Source organism: Oncorhynchus gorbuscha, linkage group LG06 (assembly GCF_021184085.1).
Source record: "Oncorhynchus gorbuscha isolate QuinsamMale2020 ecotype Even-year linkage group LG06, OgorEven_v1.0, whole genome shotgun sequence".
Classification (NCBI taxonomy): domain Eukaryota; kingdom Metazoa; phylum Chordata; class Actinopteri; order Salmoniformes; family Salmonidae; genus Oncorhynchus; species Oncorhynchus gorbuscha.
In genome coordinates this window covers 25,562,721-25,571,332 of record NC_060178.1, presented here as the reverse complement: position 1 = coordinate 25,571,332, position 8,612 = coordinate 25,562,721, and the positions used below count along the sequence as shown (strand labels likewise).

At 39.6% G+C, this 8,612-nt stretch overlaps 1 pseudogene; it reads right to left on the bottom strand.

Moving 5' to 3' along the window:
* Positions 1-3,001: 3,001 nt before the first annotated feature.
* LOC124038655 lies at positions 3,002-8,081 on the bottom strand (annotated as a pseudogene).
* Between the last annotated feature and the right edge of the window lie 531 nt (positions 8,082-8,612).

Here is an 8,612-nt window from a genome sequence, read left to right as displayed (position 1 = left end):
CGCCCTTCTTCTTACCAGAGAGATGTTTGTTTCTGTCGGCGCGATGCGTGAAGAAACCAGGTGGCTGTACCGACTCCGATAGTGTGTCTCGAGTGAGCCACGTTTCCGTGAAAAAAAGAACGTTACAATCTCTGATGTCTCTCTGGAAGGCAACCCTTGCTTGGATTTCATCTATCTTGTTGTCAAGAGACTGGATGTTGGCAAGTAGTAAACTCGGGAGCGGTGCCCGATGTGCCCGTCTACGGAGCCTGACCAGAAGACCACTGCGGCGCCACTGTTTTGGGTCGCCTGCTGGGATCCGATCTATTGTCCTGGGTGGTGGACCAAACAGAGGAACCGCTTCAGGAAAGTCGTGTTCCTGGTCGTGATGTTGACGTTGCTCTTATATCCAATAGTTCCTCCCGGCTGTATGTAATAAAACCTAAGATTTCCTGGGGTAACAATGCAAGAAATAATACATTAAAAAAACAAAATACCGCATAGTTTCCTGAGAAACGCCATCTCTGTCGGCGCCCCTAGAATGTCACAACACAACTGATTGGCTCAAACAAATTAAGAAGGAATGAATTTTCACAAATTAACTTTTAACAAGGCACATCTGTTAATTGAAATGCATTCCAGGTGACTACCTCATGAAGCTGGTTGAGAGAATGCCAAAAGCGTGCAAAGCAGTCATCAAGGCAAAGGGTGGCTACGTTGAAGAATCTCAAATATAAAGTATATTTTGATTTGTTTAACACTTTTTTAGATACTACATGATTCCATATGTGTAATTTAATCATGTCGATGTCTTCACTATGACTACAATGTAGAAAATAGTAAAAATAATGAAAACCCCTGGAATAAGTAGGTGTCAACTTTTCACTGGTACTATATATGTATGTATGTATGTATGTATGTATGTATGTATGTATGTATGTATGTATGTATGTATGTATGTATGTATGTATGTATGTATGTATGTATGTATGTATGTATGTATGTATGTATGTATGTATGTATGTATGTATGTATGTATGTATGTATGTATGTATGTATGTATGTATGTATGTATGTATGTATGTATGTATGTATGTATGTATGTATGTATGTATGTATGTATGTATGTATGTATGTATGTATGTATGTATGTATGTATGTATGTATGTATGTATGTATGTATGTATGTATGTATGTATGTATGTATGTATGTATGTATGTATGTATGTATGTATGTATGTATGTATGTATGTATGTATGTATGTATGTATGTATGTATGTATGTATGTATGTATGTATGTATGTATGTATGTATGTATGTATGTATGTATGTATGTATGTATGTATGTATGTATGTATGTATGTATGTATGTATGTATGTATGTATGTATGTATGTATGTATGTATGTATGTATGTATGTATGTATGTATGTATGTATGTATGTATGTATGTATGTATGTATGTATGTATGTATGTATGTATGTATGTATGTATGTATGTATGTATGTATGTATGTATGTATGTATGTATGTATGTATGTATGTATGTATGTATGTATGTATGTATGTATGTATGTATGTATGTATGTGTGGGATTTAGAATGCATTTTGCAGATGCTATCTGTAAATATTTAAGATACATTTTTATAAATAATATTTCAAATTGAACAAAAAATGTTGTGCAGCAAATAACAGAGCCATTTTCGGCTTTGGATGTAAATTTTTTCAGTATTTAAGAAGTGTTTTGAATAATGTATGAAAGTATATTGTACAAATAATAAAAATGTAACTTGTTATTCTCATGGTCTTCTGTGGTCTTTATATTGTACAATGATCATATCAAAAACAGTATTTATTTCCCCTACTGTACATTATGAAGTTAATTTGAACATATTTCATATAATGCAGTTGTATGTTTGTGAGATGTTTATATGATAAGGCTGGTATATTCTCACTGCCCTCCACACTTCACTTCATTACCACTAGGTGGTGTTGTATCACATGTGATACAAAGGATCAAAGCACCAAACACCGCTGCCTTGTGCGCTTTTAATGTGGTTGGATTTTAATCCATATAGTTGTTCAAAAGTGACTGAAGAAGACAAAAAAAATAAAGGTACTGTAAACAATCTGAGTGTACGAAACATTAGGAACACATTCCTAATATTGAGTTGGAACCCCTTTTGCCCTCAGAACAGCCTCACTTCGTCGATGCATGGCCTCTACAAGGTGTTGAAAGCATTCCACAGGGATTCTGGCCCATGCTGACTCCAATGCTTCCCACAGTTTTGTCAAGCTGGCTAGATGTCCTTTGGGTGGTGGACCATTCTTGACACACGGGAAACTGTTGAGCTTGAGAAACCCAGAAATGTATCAGGTTATCTTACAATAACCATACATTCAAAACTAAACCCATGCATTATGTTCTGAAACATTGAATGCAAAATTTGCTAGTACACATTTTGTTGAAAAATAACACTTATTTGTCTCCATATATAGAGAAAAATAAGCCACACTAAGACAGGCTTTTCGGTTGGAATGCCATGAAACTTTGCTATTGGTTGATGATCTTGCAAACAATATTACAGCAGGGTTTCCCTATAGTTGTTGTTCAACAAACAACAAGATAAGTTACGCTTCAAATCATAGGCTCCCATGTCAAAATAAATGCAGTAAGTTTCCAGGTAGGAACCTGGTACAGCACCTCCGGAACAACTTAAAACCTGTCAAAATATGACATGTCAAATGAATCATCAGTATAACTCATTACGTGTGTATATTACGATGATTACATCCCTTTAATGTAAGAATTTCCCTGTACTGTTTTAGGCCTGCTGTATCCTGTCCATCTGATAAATAAATAAATAATACCTTTACGATCTGAGTGCTTACCTGGTGAATGACAGTGTGATGTAGAGTCCCTCATCTCCACAACCGTGAAGACCAAGCAGAGGCTCCCTCAAACACATCCAACAATGTAATTACAACAGTTGGCTGACATTCTCTATCAACAATGGCTTTTTCAACTGTGATAACTTTTCGGAGTGTTGTTATTCTTACCACACTGTTTGTGTTTTTCCTCCAGAGGCCTGGACTGTGGTGTGAGGTCACTGATATAAGCAGAGTACCTAGGAAGCACTGCAGCCAGCTGGTTCTTGCTGACACTGGAAATGGGCTCACTGTCCACAGCATTAAACAGGTCATCAGGAACACACACCGCCTGCTTGTCACTGGGACCAGGGTCACACACACAAAACAACAGTTTACTGACAGCACTACATTACATCACAACTATGCTCAAAGTGTGACTAAGCAATGCTATGGCATTGCAGTATCCTTTTGTGGTAGAAGGAGCTTCAAACACGGCCACAAAACAATAGTTCACACACGTGTAGTCCAAAGTCTTCAGGGTTTTAATCTTTGCTCATCTCTGTTGCCATCTGGATCCTCTTTAGATCAAAATGAAGAAGAAAAAATTGAATCTGTCCAGAGATATGAGACAGTCTAGTAAATGAAGTGGCCTCTCCACAAAACCTTACTAAGTAAACAAAACGGTCTAGTCAGTGACTACGAGAACATGTCCTTCTGCATAGACAGAAAAAGACTGTACCTTTTATTCGACCCCTCAAGTATTTTATCAGTTCATTGATTATTTTCTGTGAAGTACACAAAAATAATCAGATCACAGAGTCTAAATTGGCTACATTGAAACTCGACATTGAGGTTCATTGAGGTTCTACTGCATTGGTAAAACAAACAGGACTTTGTATGTATTTAGACATTGATGAGAAGGTAATGAGATGTCCTCCTCACAGTCAGGTCGCCGTGGATGTGTCTCAGAGGGTTGCCCTCCAGGGTCAGGATATTCAGTCTGAGCATTAGAGGGCAAGGGCAGCTGGCAGACTGGCTCACACATACAAGGAAGACATACAGTAGAAAATCAACAACACTCAATGATAGCTCCAGGCAGTTAAACACTACACAGGACATTTTGGGGTGTTTTGACTTGTTGGTATTTGTGCTGTGTATACATGTGTTATGTGCACAGGTGGAAGAGTATAGTATGCACTGAGGAGAAACCAGGGGAGATCAGATCAGATCTGCTGATGTCATTGTTGATTAGGTCTAGGCACTCCAGGCCTTGAACTAGTGTGATTTCCTCAGGGACACTCTTTACCTTGTTGTCCCTCAGCTCCAATTCACTAAGAGTGTACAGATGTTTCACGTGCTCTGCCTCCACCTCAATCTGGTTATAACCCACAGGGCACACACTGGTTGAGTCAATGTTGTTCCAACATCATTTCAATTAAATAACATTGAATTAACGCGAAATAGACGTTGAATTGACGTCTGTGCCAAGTGGGTACCAACATGCAGCTCCTACCAGACAGGTGATATAAAGCTGTCAGAGATTGCATAGGCCATTTATTAATTTACAAATAATTCATACAGGTGATCTCATTAAGATTCAAAAGTTCTTCATCGAGGAAACCTGACCATCAGTATCCTTATCTTGAGCCTTGAGGAGGGCAGTTCAGGAAGAAAGAGCAGTTTGTTTTGTCTCAGACAGAGCTGGTCTAGAGACACCATTTGAGGCAAGATTGGAGGTATGCTCTCAAACTGATTATGTGTGCAGTCCAATCTGTGGAGGCATTCATACAGGATGTTATGCTTCAGCCATGTTTATGACAAGAATATTGAAGTGGACGCACACATTTCCATCCGGCAGACAATATATAGAAAGACTAAACAACAAAGAAAGCAAAAACTTTCTGCTAATGTTGTCTTACTTTCCATGACATTGATTCCTGAGGGAAGGTTCTTCAGCTTGTTGTTAGAGAGGTTGGTTCAGTTTCACCAGATGATTCAAGTTGCACAGACAGTCAGGGACGGCAGTAAGCTGGTTGTTGGAAAGATCCTTTCACCAACAATAGAAAAACAAGTCAGCGAGGATAATCAAAAGAGTTCGTCTAAGATAATCACTTTGTTACCTTGACATGTTTTCTCCTTCATCTTTTTTTTCAATAGTGTTTTAAGCCCGATTCTGAGCTTACGATGTCATCCAGGTTAGTGAGCTGTCCCACTCCTTCTGGCAGCTCCTCCAGTGGATTCTGCTGCAGCTGGAGACAGCTGACGATTTCAAACTAAGTAAAAATACTTTAAAGTATTACTTAAGTCATTACTTAAGTCATTTTTTAGGGTATCTGTACTTTACTATTTATATTTTTGACAACATTTACTTTTCCTTTCACTACATTCCTAAATATTTTGAAAAACGTTTTACTCCATACGTTTTCCCTGACACCCAAAAGTACTTGTTACATTTAGAATGCTTAGCAGGACAGAAATGGCCCAATTCCCGCACTTATCAAGAGACAATCCCTGGTCATCTCTACAGCCTCTGATCTGGCTGACTCTGTAACGGCAGATTTCCTCTTCGTCTGAAGAAGAGTAAGGATCGGACCAAGATGCAGCGTGGTAAGTGTCCATGACGATTTATTAAAAACAAACTGAACACTGAAATACAAAACAATAAACGATGTGATGAAAACAAAAACCGAAACAGTACCGTGTGGCGACAAACACTCACACGGAAACAACACCCACAAACCAACAGTGAATCCCAGGCTACCTAAGTATGATTCTCAATCAGACACAACTAAGGACACCTGCTTCTGATTGAGAACCATACTAGGCTGAACACAAAAACCAACATAGAAAGACAAACAGACTGCCCACCCCAACTCACGCCCTGACCATACTAAAACAAAGAATAAAATAACAACTATGGTCAGAACGTGACAGTACCCTCCCTCCCCAACCTGAACCTGTAGGGGATGGTCTGGGTGGGCGTCTGTCCGTGGTGGCGGCTCTGGCCGCCACTTTACCATATTTTTCGTGCGCCTCTTAGCCCGCCACCGTGACCTCTTTAGAGCGGAGATCCTCGCCACCAATTTTTGGACTGGAGACCCACACCACGGGTCCCGAATGGACGGGAGACTCCGGCAGCGCCGGACGGGCAGGGGGACTCCGGCAGCACCTGGCTGGCTGACGGCTCTGAGACTACAAATGCAGAATAGTGGGAGAATAGTTTGCATTAGCTAGCATACTGTACATGCATTCAAGTGGTCGTCAGCCAACCACCAACCAATACCATAGCTACCCTTTTTAATGATATGTCATGACAACTACCCACTGGGCACAGACGTCAATTCAATGTCTATTCCACGTTGGTTCAATGTAACTTTACTGAATTCACATGGAAACAACATTGATTCAACCAGTGTTTGCCCAGTGGGTAGGCACTGTTTCTTCCCAGACAGTTACCTTCAGTCACCCTTGGCCCAGATAATTTCAGGTGCCTGCTTTTTCTGGTGGTTTTCAACAATCCATAAGGGACAGCAGCTGGTTCCTCTTTTTCTGTGCTAAATCCTTCCCTAGAATCTACTTTGACAACTCTTTTAAAGATATGAACTCTATGTCCTGTACACAAAGCATTATGTTTGGTGCAAATCTAACACAACACACCACTGCTACTCTGTTGTCATCTATGCATAGTCACTTTAATAACTCTACCTGCATGTACATACTACCTCAACTAACCGGTGCCCCCGCACATTGACTCTGTATCGGTACCCCCCTGTATATAGTCTCGCTATTGTTATTTTACTGCTGCTCTTGAATGACCTGTTACTTTTATCTCTTATTCTTGTCCATATTTTTTAAAACTTAATTGTTGGTTAAGCATGTGACTAATACAATTTGATTTGATTTGATCACTGCGTACCACTCTTCATATTTTCAAGCATGGTGGTGGCTGCATCATGTTATGGGTATGTTTATCATTGGCAAGGACTAGGGAAAACAAATGGAATAGAGCTAAGCACAGGCAAAATTCTAGAGGAAAACCTGGTTGTCTGCTTTCCAACAGACACTGGGAGACAAAGTCACCTTTCAGCAGGACAATAACAAAACACAAGGCCACATTTACACTTTAGTTGCTTACAAAGACAACATTAAATGTTCCTGAGTTGCCTAGTTACAGGTTGGACTTAAATTGGCTTGAATATCTTTTACAAGACTTGAAAATGGCTGTCTAGCAATGATCAACAACAAACTTGACAGAGGTTGAAGAATTTTAGAAATAACAATGTGCAAGAATTGTACAATCCAGATGTGCAAAGCTCTTAGATACTCACCCAGAAAGACTCACATGTGTAATCATTGACAAAGGTGATTCTAAAATGATAGACTCTTGTGTGAATACTTACGTAAATGAGATATTTCATTTTCAATAAATTTGCAAAAATTTCTAGAAACATGTTATTTACATTTTGTCATTATGGGGTATTGGGTGTTGATGGGTGATGCAAAAATATATTTAATCAAGGCTGTAACACAAGAAAATGTGGAATAAGTCAAGGGGTATGAGTTATTTCTGAAGGCACTGTAAGTTTCAAGTTTCAAGTTTTATTAGTCGGTATACATTGTCCAACGAGTTGCTTACTTGCAGGTCATTTCTCAACAATGAAAACAACAATAAAAGACTGAGCAGACTAATAAGAGTCTGGTTGCAGCAGTTGTGATGTGTGTGTAGCATCAATGTACAGTATATTGTGTATGTGTCTGTGTGTGGGTGTGTGCATTTGTGCTACGGTGCAGAGAATCAGAGCAGGTGGTCAGTCCAGTTCAAGTGTTCGGCAGTCTGATGACTTGTGGACAGAAATAGTCTCTGAGCATTTTCGTATCAGACCTCACAGACCTCATACAATTCACATATCAGGCTGTGATGCAACTGGTCAGAATGCTCTTGATGCTGCAGAGGTAATATTTGTAGAGGATCCGGGGCGGCATGCAAAATTTCTTCAGCCACCTTAGGAAGTAGAGACGCTGTTGCGCCCTCTTGACAAGAGTGGTGGTGTTGATAATTCCTCTGTGATGTGGATCGGGGCATGTTCCCTCTGCTTCCTGAAGTCAACAATTAACTCCTTTGTTTTGCTGAATTTGAGAGACAGGTTGTTGTCATGACACCACAATGCCAGTTCACTTACCTCCTCCTTACATTCAGACTCTTCGCACACATCCACACCCACATCTGGCATCCAAACACACACACTCACACACACACAATCACGCATACTGTACACAACCACACATGCAAACACAAAATCACCATATTTGCTGCTGTTGCTATTTGTTATATTGATTCTGCTGCTCAGTCACTTTAATAACCCTGATTACACAACTGCAACCAGTATCCATTTCATTTATTGGTACTGATATTGACCTTGGATATAGTGTAAATTGTCGTATGTATTTATTTTGTTCTCATGTATACTTTTTTATTTCTCGTGTGCATTTATTTTACACGACATCGTTGAGGAGCTTGCAAGCATTTCACTATTACTGTTTACACCTGTTGTATCCCGCGCAAGTGGTAAATACACTTTGATAAAGGACACCTGCATCACTGTAGTGACTGGGTACACCATCCAAATTGTAATGAATAACTTCACCATACTCAAAGGGATATTCAATGTTGCTGTTTTTACCCATCTACCAATAGGTGCCCTTCTTTGTAAGGCTTTGGAAAACCTCACTGGTCGACTGAAGGGACGTTACAGATAATTGTA